We start from the raw sequence: 12,857 nt of genomic DNA on the forward strand, positions 1-12,857 counted from the left end.
TTAATTTCTGAACAGTTCTTAGATACAATTCCTTCCCTTATGGAACCAATGAACCGAAAGTTAAGAAAAACACCATGCTATCCTAATATCGGTTCAGTAGGGAACTCAACAGTTAACAAATATATGGTCTATGTCAAATTGCTGAATGCAGAGTTCAGAACTTTTGCTGATTGTACAGTTAACCAACTTCCTGTCCAGTGGGTAATGTGAACTCTTTCTCCTGAGGTAAAGCGACTAGGGCGTGAAGCTGATCACTCACCACCAACTAGTGCCTAGGTCAAGAAAACATGAATCTACACGTCCACTCCCCAATAAGTCTTCATGGCCTAGTGCGTAATTAGTTAAGCACAGGAAGAAGTTACCTTTACAGATACTACAAGCTTTACGTGAAATACGAGTATACGGCATTGGCCTATAGCAAATGGAAAACTTACGTCACGCGAAGAAAGATGAAGAAAATATGTCAATAGTAAATGACCTACTGACATGCGGAGATCACAGAAGGCATATCCATGATAACATGTAAACAATAAAATAACAATGTTCTTATATTTAATACCAACTTGTCACTACCATGCCGGAACGTCTACCTTGACACACGGATGTACGTAGATTAGCGACACATTAAAACCACTGATGCTATTGCAAAGACAAGACGACATATGCAGTTGGGAATTAAAAGAGACCAAGGTCCTATGGTTTAGGAGTTCCTAACTTCTTAACAATATGCAAGTAATGAGAGTATTTGAGCCGCGAGGATCTCAGGACGCTCCTCAGAGGTCTGATGACTTGTGGTCCCATACGGATGGCGTCACATCCCAGAATACGGTAAGGAAAGCTAAAGTTTCCCCCGTGCTTAACTAATTAAGCACTATGCATTGAAGACATATGGGGAAGTGGGTGTATAAATCCACGTTTTCTTGACCTCGGCATTAGTTGGATGTGAGTGGTCAGCTACAACCCCCGGCCGCTTTACCCCCGGGGAAAAATTTCCCGTTACCCATTGAATAGGAGGCTGGGTAGGCCCCATGGACGGTCTGGACGACGTAGAGAAGAGAAAGTTATAGACACTACCGGGACTCGAACTCCGACCCTTCGGTCGTCCAGCCCGTAGCCAGTCCTACTGCGTTATTCCGGTCCCCCCCCCGGAAGACGATAATTTTAATAATATCACTTGCTAAGCTCACGTCATATAGGCGTACATAGGGACAAGCAGTCGGAACGCGAACTCATTCAGCCAGGATACATCAGTTCGGGGTGTATGAAAGGCACAAAGACCGACAGACAGAGGTTCCAATTGAAAAGATTTAGAGTAAGTCTTAAAAGTGAAGTAAAAGCAAATGTATCCCTGTAACAGGCCGTGGAGGCCCATATGGTTGTGAGACATCGAGGGTCCCACATTATCTAGATTCTAGACAATCGGCTCAAAGCTGGCGGTAAGGTTGTCAGCCTTACGCGCCGGCCGCCCTTTACCCCCAATAATATTCCTGGTACTCATTTCTGTTAGAGGCTGAGTCGACCTCAGGACCATAGTGCGGCTGGAAGGATTAAGTCAATTGAAAAGAAAAATCCAATGACCTCATCGAGACTTGAACCCGCGACCTTCTGGCTTGTAGCATAATGCTTCAACCAACTACGCTACCGCGTGATCCCAGATTAAGTCTTAAGATTTTATAAATAGATCAGAAACATTCCGAATATAATCAATTAGCCTAATATTACTATTTAAATTTTTTATTCTTACAATACACTTACGTTTGATTATGATTCTTAAAAATCTGAAAGATGCAGTAAGTAAATCATTGCCACTATACATACCAAATGTATTTTCGAAAACTCCGACGTTTGTTCATTAACATCTGGAACTAGGAGAACAGTAAACTGTAATTCACTCTTAAGTTGCCTGGTTTAACCCAAGCCGCCCATACCGATTTCATAATAGTACTTTAAATCTTGTTACTGCTGCTTTCGTTCGCAAAATTTCGAATCACTCTTCGTAAAGTATTTTACATCTCACTCTTGTTACATATTAAATATAATTTAATATAGACTCTTGCAGTAAGAGGCCTGAACTAAGATTGTGTAGCACTTTCGTGTTTACAGAGAGACTGTTTGTTTCTTTGGGGGCGGGAAGGTAAGAATATATTACCGTAAAAAACAAAGTTATATTATAAAATGTTATCAACTCCGGCCAGTGTTATTGTTAATTTTTTATCCTTTTCAATCTTTCATCCTTGACATGTTTCAGTCTGAGAGACCATCTTCAGAAGGATATAGCAATACAAGCGGAAACTATTACATTGTGATTGGTCCATATCAATACATACATACAATGTCATTACAATGTCATGAATATGAAATCTGATCCTTTAACAACTACACCGATGTGAATGATTATATTAAAATTGTTTAAATTATTACAATTAGTTTCTTTACAGTTGTGGTTTAAAAAGTCTTTGTCAAAATCTAGAACCAAAATGGTTCGTGTCCTTTACACTGTTTCTCTTTAAATGAACCAAATTTTTTCAAATTTTAAGAAAGTCTTTTTAAACCAAAATTGTAAATAAACTAATTGTAATAATTTAAATTATTTTAATAAAAGCATTCACATCGGTGTAGTTGTTAAAGGATCAGATTTCATATACATGAATTTGTAATGATATTGTATGTATGTATTGATATTGACCAATCACATTGTAAAAGTAGTGTCTGTCATGTTGATATATCCTTCTCAAGATGGTCTCTCAGATCGAAACATGTCGAGGATGAAAGATTAAAAAGGAGAGAAAAAGAAAAAGAAATATTTATCAGTCACACTGGATGGAGTTGATAATATTTTATAATATTGCTAGTGTGACGGGCCAGGATGAACCAAAAAAAGTTACAATTCAGCAATTCGCTTAATAAATTTATCTAGACGTAAATGTATGAACATGACGCCAAATCAACGCTAGCAATAAAGTTGCAATATATGTAATCTAGTTGTATGTAGGACAGTCTAATATGATTTCACCCATTTCTCTATACTTATTCGTTTGGTTTCTACGCCTTCAAACCAAGTTTCTTATGGCGCACAAGCCGTTTTGTTGCTGAGCATCCGTTTAATGATCATGCTGGTCACAAGTGACCTATGTCCACCGCTGTCTTGCTAACTAATATACAAGACGAATCCGAAATGTGTGGATAGACTGGGGATAAACTTCATGTACTAAAACAAACGAAAACCAAGTGGCGCCTCTACAATGAATAATGGGACATGGCCAACGGAAGTATAGAATAATTATTCGGAAGTTTCTCGTGATAAATATGCAATTTATTATTTGAGTAATTTTTTTTAAGAACTTGCTCATCCGTTACTATACAGGCATAATAAAATATTACAAGTATCATGTTTTTGGTCATTATCCATCGTCTTTTCTATATTAAAAACCGTTCTGTTTATTTTTCAAAACACAACGTTTCGGAGACTAGATTCTGTCTCCTCCCTCAGGTAAAACCTACTCAGTTGGGCCCAATAGATAGAGCTAGGACGGTTTTTACATAAAGACAAGACGATGAATAATGTCCAAAAATTTGATTCTTGTAGCAATGTACCATCGTCACAAATTTTAGATCTTATTTACTAATAAAATATATCTGAGAGTACTTCAAAATATAAGAATCTGGGAATAGCTTCAACAAATATATTGAAATCTACGACGAAATTAGGAGAAAGGTAACTGAGGATGTATCTGGCGTTATTCGGTCCGAAAAATTTTGTCATTCCTTCTACGTTTAAAAATGTTTCTGTTTACACCAAAGAAGAAAGGATGCTACGCATAAATACGAGTGCGCATCCGCCGGTTACAGCTAGTACTAATTCTGCCAGTAGGTGGATCTGCCAATAATAGTCTCTCTGTCCTAAGCTGTCGTCATTTTCATATTAAATGATTGTTTGGAAGAGCTTCTTGAGACGTCTGGTTTGTATATTTTCATTACTGGGTGTTATGATGTAATCGTGGGCATGCGAAATGAATTTCTTTGTATAAAGCAATAAACACGTCAGTTGTTTGTCAGGATGTGAGACTTTGTCTCATTCTTCGAAGGAAGAACATAAATTAAAAGTGTTTGAAAACAGTCTGGAAAATATTTGGACATAAGAACAATGAAGGACATAGTCAGTTCAGGATATTACATAATATTAATATATATTTACAAGTTGTACGTATATATATATATATATATATATATATNAAACGAAATCCTATCGTGACATTTGACTGGAAGGGCCAACAAAGCCACGAACTACCTCAGTCAGGATCGTCAGGATAGCTTGAGATTCGAAGAGAGAACTTCCCGAACAAGTATCTAGTGCGTTAGCGCTGTGCCAACGCATTCGCTACGCGTCCTTGTAATAGGCCTATCACAGTGGCCGCGTGATCTAAGGATTGAACTGCCTTCGCTCGCTCTAATGCTGGGATCGTGGGTTCGAATCCCACTCAAGGCATGGATGTCTGTATTGTATGTGTTGTTCTATGTGTAGGTAGAAGCCTTGTGACGGGCTGATTCCCCTTCAAGAAATCCTACCGAGTGTGTATAGGATCAAGAAAAAGAAAAAGAGTCCAAGTCTCAACAAATGGTTGTGGAGCCATAATAATAATAATAATAATAATAATAATAATAATAATAATAATAATAATAATAATAATAATAGAAGCAATAATTCTCGTAATAGGTACAGGTGTAGAATATATATTGCCTCTGTGAAATATCAAATATTTTAAGCGTAGTAAATACAAAGAAGCTGAGATGCCCGGCATTTGTGCCTAGGGCGTAATTCACATAAACGTAGAATCACAATTGTTGATAGGTTTGAAAACGCACTGAATAACCAGGAACGTAAAGCAGACCTACCCTAACATAGCGTGGGTATTTTCACCATCCCCTCCCGCTTTTGTACGCTTGTTTCCATGCTGCGAACGTGAAAACAACAGGATTTTCTCCTTTCGTGGCGAGCGCCGAGAAGGAAGAGGCTAGGTTACGTCACAGGATGCTGTACGTGACCTCACAGTGTTGATGATCAAATTGCATGAGTGGCCGGTGGGGGGCGGCCGCAGGGGTTGTGCCTGCCTGTATCCTGGACGACGCAACGTTCGCTAGCGTTCGCTAGTCTACAGCGAGCAGTGCACGGGGGTAGTTCTCTCGCTCGGGATAAACAAATGTTAGCGCCGCGATCAGCGATAATGTACGATTAATTAATCATTTTACATCAATAACGGAATAAGGAAGTTTACTAACAGGCGGATTTTATTACATAAAGGACATGTCACGATGGGTGTATTTCGACTGCGGCCTTTGGAACTAGCGGTTTGTGGTTGTTTTATCATCTATGTGTAGTATTTAATTTATAAATACAAATAAGAACCAACGTAATTTAATAGTGCTTCCGTTTTACTTCATTTCATCCTATATTATAGGCAAAAAAATATATTTTTACGTATTGTAGTGCATAACGAATAGTTCAGTGTTTCTTAGTAAGCCTGATAGAGGGTGTTACTTCACTCAGGAAGATTCTGTATAAAAATAACTGGGAAAAAACAACGTATTTAATTATATTCATTCACGTATTCCTTCTAAGACAAGCTTCTATTCTTAGGCTATGACTTTTTTTTTTTGGAAGCAGCTGTGATGATTTTATTTCTACATTTCTGTTCTTTTGGCAAGTTGGCATGGGTTCTAGACGCAGGTGCCCCAGTATCTTCACTTCCTCCCCCCCCGGCCCCCCAACCGCCGCCTACCGAAACCCGTCACAAATCTCCATAGCAACGACGTAATCCTGACAAGCCTAAACACTGGAACGACAACGCACAAAACCAGTGGGACTATGGGCACATGTCTGGCGGGGCAAGCAGTTAAATTTACGCAAAGATTGTTTTGTATGTATCAGTGATATTCAGAGTATAGAAGGGAAGGCTGCTGATAGGACACGTAATTGTTATCAGGTATGTGATAACACGTCTTGAAATAAAGATGTGACATTCGTAATTGTTATTACGAAATAGAAATTTTAGTTTTAAATTACTCTATTTGGTTTATATTTTTATTCACTTTATCGGTCCATTACTTTATGTTTAAACTTGAGACGGTGACTTGTGCTGTTTTTTCTTCTAGTTTGTGGTGAGAATATTGTGCAGGACACGACATTGCTTGTGTAAAGTTAAATATAATTTCTGTTCGCTTGTTTCACGGGTCATCTGACTATATATAAGAAAGAAGTTCTGAATGTCTTTGTGCATACAAGACAACAGGTTAATTAGCTAAGAAGTGGGTGCGGAGTTCGATGCAAGAGCGTACCAACGGTTAGAAATCTCTGAACAGAACCTGCTTTTAAATAGACAATTCATGGACACCTTTCCCTGAAAGTACGTGTATTTGAGAACCGATTACTGAGCGGAATATTTGGACGGAAGAGGGGCTAAGTGATAGGAGGCCGGAGAAAAGTTCATAATGAGTAGCTTCACAACGTTCACATTTCGTAAAATCTAATTCGAATAATAACGGCAAGGAGGATGCGATGAGCAGGGAAAGTAGCATGCATGGGGAAAAGGGGAACACTTATAGGATTTTGGTGGAAAAGCCAGGAAGAAGTAGACCACTAGGAAAAGCTAGCTGTAGAGAGGAGGACAATATTAAAATGGACCCTAGAGAAATAGGATCGGGTCTTAAAGACTTGATTGATCTGCTTCAGGAAGGGCTCTTCTGAACAGTGTAATGAACTTTCGGGTTCAATAATATGTTCGGAAATTCTTGAGTAGCTAAGCGACTGGTAGTTTTTCATTAAGGATTCAGTTCCATGGAAATTGTTTGTGAAGAATACTCGTATAAGAATCATCTGATGAGGAAGTAAAGACGTGAGCAGGATTTCAGGTTGTTATAGCAGTGTCTATGAAGAGTATTATCTGCTGCAGTTTGATACCGTGGGGTCCGGTAGAAAATACCGACGTTACATGAACGATACTTCGGTCATTTACCACACTACACGGCGTTACAACCACTCTTCATAAGAGAAATGCTACTGTCTTGATTAACCAACCCTTTGGAGAGGGGTCTGCCTTTCCGAAACTAATGGCTGCTATGTTGGTTAAGAAAATTCCCATAGTCTATGAAATCCGAAATTTATGCCGTCCAATCTGCAGTTGCATGTTCCCTTCAGATTTCCAGAATGTGATTTTGTACGCATTCTTCCATCGTTGTCGTGCATTCTACATGCTCCGCACACATCATTCTGCTTCAGTTAATCAAAATAAAAATATAATCTGGAAGAAAAGTGTTTTCAAGCTCCACTTACTCAGTATGCTCAAGACTCACGTTCCTTCTCTCTTGGATCCATATATTCTCCGCAGTAGATTGTCCTCAAGAAAGCCTCAATCTCCGAAGTTCACCAAGGGCAAGTTATCATGTTTCTAACTGTATGAAATAATCGGTAAAATTATATTTTCATATGTATTCTAATATTTACGATTTTCGGTAGGAGACGGGGAAACAAGAATTCCTAACCAAGTGATAGCAAGCCTTCTTCGATTTTAACCTCCCTAATATATCTTCGTGAATGTAATGCTCCTTCTTTCACCTGTCTAACGTTGTTCCTAAATGTTTAATATTTGACAAATTTATAAAGATTTCTTATCCGGTCTAGAAAACCGAGATTAACGGCCGTGGGGATCCGTTGCGCTGACGACGTGACACCCTCTACCGCAAAAGTTGGCACTAACTTCGCCGACAAGCGGCAGTCGCTCGGTCGGTAAAGTTCGCTTGCGGACTACAGGCCACGGAGTTTGTATATAAAGATTTCTTAGCTGTCTCTGTTATAAGATTGTGCTGAGTTCATGTGAACCTAAACTCTCCTTTCCCTGCCCTCACTACTGGAAAATCTTCTCTTCTGTTCTGATTTTAGCCTACTTCCTTTATTTTGAGAAAATAAAAGTAGACTTCTGCGATTTCCTTGCTGTTGTGTCTGTATGTGTATCCTCCATATTAACTTTCGAATGCCTGAACCAGTCTTTACGAAATTTGGCATGTATATCTTGGAATCTGAGCTCATTTGAACGGCATACTTCGTAAATCCCTCTCATCGGTCTGTGTGTCTCTGTGCAAATCCTGTTATCGTTGCTAGGCAACGCCTCGGTAAAAAAGTTACCGCTTAAACGAATACATACCAAAAATACAAGAATTGCTAGATTCGTCCCTGACGTATGAAAGGGAAATAGGGGATTAGTTCTTCTCGGAACTTTTTGTTTCTCAACCTTACTTGTTTCTTCGCCGAATTTTGTTAATTTTTGGCATTATTGCTTCGAATTTATTTCTTCGGCTTATTAACAGCGATGGAGCATTTACATATTTTGAATTCAAAAGAAGCACTTTTCAAGAAAATGCAGTTTACAACCACCGATCTCTGCCGATCCCCACACCCAGTTACTCAGTACTGAGTAAAAATGAGTACGGGATTATGACTAAATATGAAGAACTATTAATTTTATCTGTGGTTTTGTATGGATGAGAGAGGCATGCGGTAGCGTATTTGGTTGAGGCGCTATACTACAAGCCGGAAGGTCGCGGGTTCGAATCCCGACGAAGTGGATTTTTTTTCAATTTACCTAATTCTTCTAGCCGCACTATGGTCCTGGGTTAGACACAGTCTCTAACAGAAACGAGTACCAGGAATCTTCCTTGTGGTAAAGAGCGGCTGGCGCATAAGGCTGACAATCTCACCACCATCTGTGAGCCAATTGTCTAGAGAAAATTTGGGAACCTCGACGTCTCACAACACTACTGGCCTTCACGGCCTGTTACAGACTTATCTTTACTTCTTTTACCTGTGGCTTTGTAAGGATGAGATTCTTGTTCTCTGACATTAAGGAAACAACAAGGATTGAGAGCGTCTGAGACCAGGGTGCTGAAGTCATCGTGTATACCTGAGCGAGATGAAGTGTGTTAAGGGGAGGATGGAGAAGTTTGCATAATGTAGAGCTTCATAACTTGTATATTTTTTTATTGTTAGTGGGGTTGGACTAAGTCCCTTGTACTGCGGCCACTTCTGGCCTGTTGTACCAGCCCCAGATGATAGGTGAGGGTCATTGTGGAGCAATTGGTGGAATGAAGATTGGCAAGGGAAACCGAAGTACTTGGAGGAAACCTGCCCCAGCGCCACTTTGTCCACCACAAATCCCACTTGACCAGACCCGGGATCGAATCCGGCCCCCCGCGGTGGGAAGCCAGCGACTAACCGCTTGAGCTATGGCGCGGCCGAACTTGTATTCATAACTTGTCACATGTTTAGGATGATCAAATTAAGGAAGATAAGATGGGCCTGGAATACAGCATGTGCGCTGGTGATTTAAATGCTTACAGTTTTAGTTAGAAAATCTGAACGTAAAACGCCGTAGATGGTGGGAAAGTATTTTTAACGACGCTGTTAGCGACTAGATTATATAGTGTCGGATGATAGTATCATTAATGAATGATGAATTGCAAAAAGGTTTAGAAGAAATCAGCCTTCGAGATATAATTCCGGCATTTGCCGGACCATGAAAAAACTCAGTCACGATTTTCAGTGCCCGGACCGAGATTTGAATCGAGCACCTCCCTACTGTAATGCTAGTCGGTTACTGATGAGTCGGCTTATTCAATAGAATACTCTCAAAATGAGTCTTACCTTTGAGGAATGTGATATAAGGTCATAGACTGAATTAATTTGGCTGAGGATAGGGTGCAGTTTCGGGTTCTTCTGAAGGCTATAATGAACTTTCGGATTTCATTGAAGGTTAATAATTTCTTGCCCAGGTTGGCGAATGTTAGCTTCTCAAGCAGGTCTATGCTCCTTGGAGTTTAGTTGGATAAGGGCATGTGGTGCTAAAGAGGTACAATTGAGTGGTTACCTTACAGGGTGATTCTACATTATTATCGGGGTTTCCGTGACCTATAATTTTCAAATCAGAAATAACAGAATAAAACTGATTATGGAATGTGAAATTGTACTCAAAATGTTGTATTATATATAGAATCAGTACTGCAGAATGTCAAACAACTTCAATATGCTCGCTTTTCATGACACGTAACACGTAAAACCGGTATTCAGTTTCCCTTGAAGAGTTCTCCAGCATTTCCGCCGTAACTCTTTCGATATTAGCAACAATTCTGAGCTTCAGTTCAACGAGAAAGGTCGCGTAATTCTTGGAAACAATGTCCTTAACGTGTCCCAACAGGGAGAAATTAAACGGCGTAATATCGGGTGAGCGTGGAGGCCACGGAAGTGGACCATGACGCCCAACCCAAAGCCCAGGAAGGTGTACGTCAAGAAATTGTCGGTCAATACGAGCCAAATGTGGGGAGGGGGTTATTTTGTTGCTTCCGGTTTGAAAATTATGAGCCACGGAATCCCCGACAATAATTTAAAATCGCATAGTATTTTAATGACTGTTCACAAGCGTTATTTTCATTTTCTCAATGAGTAAACTTCATCACAGTCCATCTCCGACAGAGTACTGGTTGGAAAGCTTCGACCATATATTTTATGAATATTTTCATTTGCTGTGCACAATTTCAATTATAATTAGCTGGTCCATGTTTTTATAAGCCTCTGGCGCAGTTCATTCGTTTGCAGCATCACTGATAACATGTTGCGCTATAATTTAACTAGAACTGCGTTTCCACTTTCCTTTATTAAACATGTTGAAGAGTTTGTTTAGTCAAAAGCAGACCATATCCACAATACAGCGGGTAACTCAGCTACATATCTCATTACTGAAAATTCTAATGCAGCTTTCTTACTGTTATTAGTTTGTAGTGTAGCTATTGAAATTAGGATGATCACGGTGACGTCAGGCTGATAATGATTGCCTTGCATGAAATAGATGGTAATTATGGTGAGAATTCAGTAACTTAATTTAAAGCAGGCTGATTAATTAATTTCCTCGAAGATAGTTCTTCTTGAGAAGTATGTAATTGAAGATCTGCAAATGTATTAAAGAAGCCCGACATTGAACACTGCACTGAGCCAGCTGTATTCAGTCCACATCCTCACATTCAATTTCTTTAAGTTCTGTTTTAATATTTTCCTCTCGTGTGTCCCTCAAGATGATATGATCCACTGAAAATATCCTTCGCCACAGCTTGTGAAATATATCCTAAGAAATATTGTGAATTGGCCACGGTTCATGAGCTTCCCGTCTTCTCTGAAGACGTTAGTCTGTAATTAACTGATACATTGATACAATTTCATTTCGGTACCGCAGTTATTCACTAATTTTTAGCTTAACGTACGTAGTCCATAAAGTTTGTGTAATGTCAAATAAAAAGACAAAGAATAATAACTCCTTGTTTTGTTACTTAAACTTTAGGTATTTAGATTGCCCTCCTATAAGTATACAAGTTTTAGATTTTCTGTAGAAAGACAAATAAATTAGAGCCTATTGTACAGGGAAACTGATGGAATATTTCACTCTTAATGAAGAAATATTCACATCTGAAAATGAGTTAGTTAAACATTTCGTAACAGAAGAGACTTTTAGTGAAAGCTTAGTTTTAAATACATTTCTTTGAAACCCGACATCGTGGATTAGTATTTTCAAATTATTCCCTGACCTCCTCCTTCTTCTGCTTCTTCCTCCTCCTCCTTCTCCTCCTTCTTCTTCCTCCTCCTCCTCCTCCTCCTCCTCCTCCTCCTTCTCCTCCTGCTTCTTCTTCTTCTTCTTCTTGTTAATGAAATGTAAAATCCCGATATGATTCTAGTAAAAGTACTCCAAGAGCTAGTGATCGTATTTGTGTTGCACATACACAGATCGTGTCCAAAATATTATATTCCATTTCCTATGCGGAATGTTAATTTTCATTATATTCCAGCGTTATAGCACGATTTGGGAATACACAGCTGCCGTCATCAGCAATCATTCTACCTGAGTGCAGAATTCGGAAATTCATCATATCCAAGAAATATACCGAGGCTCCGAAACACATTTTTACCAGAATCACAAACTCTGTTTACTGAAAATAATTGCGGCCTCCGTACTCTAAAGGTAACGTTCCCACCCCATGACTCGTGGTACGCGGGTTCAAACCCGGCGGAGGTTGTGGAATTTTTAAGGGCGGAAAATTTCAGGGAATAAGGCCTCCGGGAGGGACTTTAAGCCGTGGGTCCCGTTTCGTAGCTTTACGGCACGTAAAAGAACCTCATATCGCCAAAGGAGGTCACTGAGCTAATTTCAAGGACATTTCCCGCCCAACAGTAGTCACTAACGCCTCTCATAGATGGGGGCAGCATTATAGATACCGCCAAGCCAGTAGAGGCCGAACTCGCTGGCTCGTTCGAGACTGATGGTACGCACCAATATCGGTAGGGTATAGAGACTGGTAGAATATCATAGAGGGAAGCACAAAGGACCAATACTGGTCTAAGTGCATGGGGAAACCTACCCTCTCCAATAACTAACTAACTAACTAACTACTGAAAATAGTTCAATTTTCTACCATAAAAATAATTTAATAAATTATCCATAAATTACAATTGATATCTTTTACAGATTCATACATTTTAATTTTAACATTAAGTTTTGGAAGCTAATATAAAGGAACCAGAAGAGGAGACTGTAGTAATATCTGCATCATTTTAGATCAGTGAGGCTTTCCTTTGCGCTTATGCAGGTTTATCCTCGGAGTCAAACATATACCAGTAATTTATAGATCTTTACGTATTTGAGACTTCTCTGCAATGGCTTTTGTAAGTAGAGATTATTTGCTTTCTGCATTAGCCACGAGCCTGCGCTGCGTTTTTTGTTAAAGCCCGTGCCTTTAACAGCTACGAACGTCGAGTCCTTTGTGTAATC

At 39.4% G+C, this 12,857-nt stretch overlaps 1 protein-coding gene across 5 annotated transcripts in view; it reads left to right on the forward strand.

Moving 5' to 3' along the window:
* The first annotated feature begins 5,159 nt into the window (after positions 1-5,159).
* Positions 5,160-12,857, forward strand: part of LOC111861941 (endoplasmic reticulum aminopeptidase 1) — a 92,912-nt gene continuing 85,214 nt past the window's right edge. For 3 of the 5 annotated variants that reach the window (XM_023846926.2, XM_023846924.2, XM_023846931.2), the window contains exon 1: positions 5,160-5,346. The gene's annotated coding sequence lies outside the window, so the exon portion shown is untranslated. Of the gene's footprint in view, positions 5,347-5,834; positions 5,982-12,857 lie in introns of those variants that run through there. The other 2 variants (XM_023846925.2, XM_023846930.2) reach the window with 2 other exon arrangements.

The sequence above is a fragment of the Cryptotermes secundus genome, unplaced genomic scaffold (assembly GCF_002891405.2).
Source record: "Cryptotermes secundus unplaced genomic scaffold, Csec_1.0 scaffold181, whole genome shotgun sequence".
Taxonomy (NCBI): Eukaryota; Metazoa; Arthropoda; class Insecta; order Blattodea; family Kalotermitidae; genus Cryptotermes; species Cryptotermes secundus.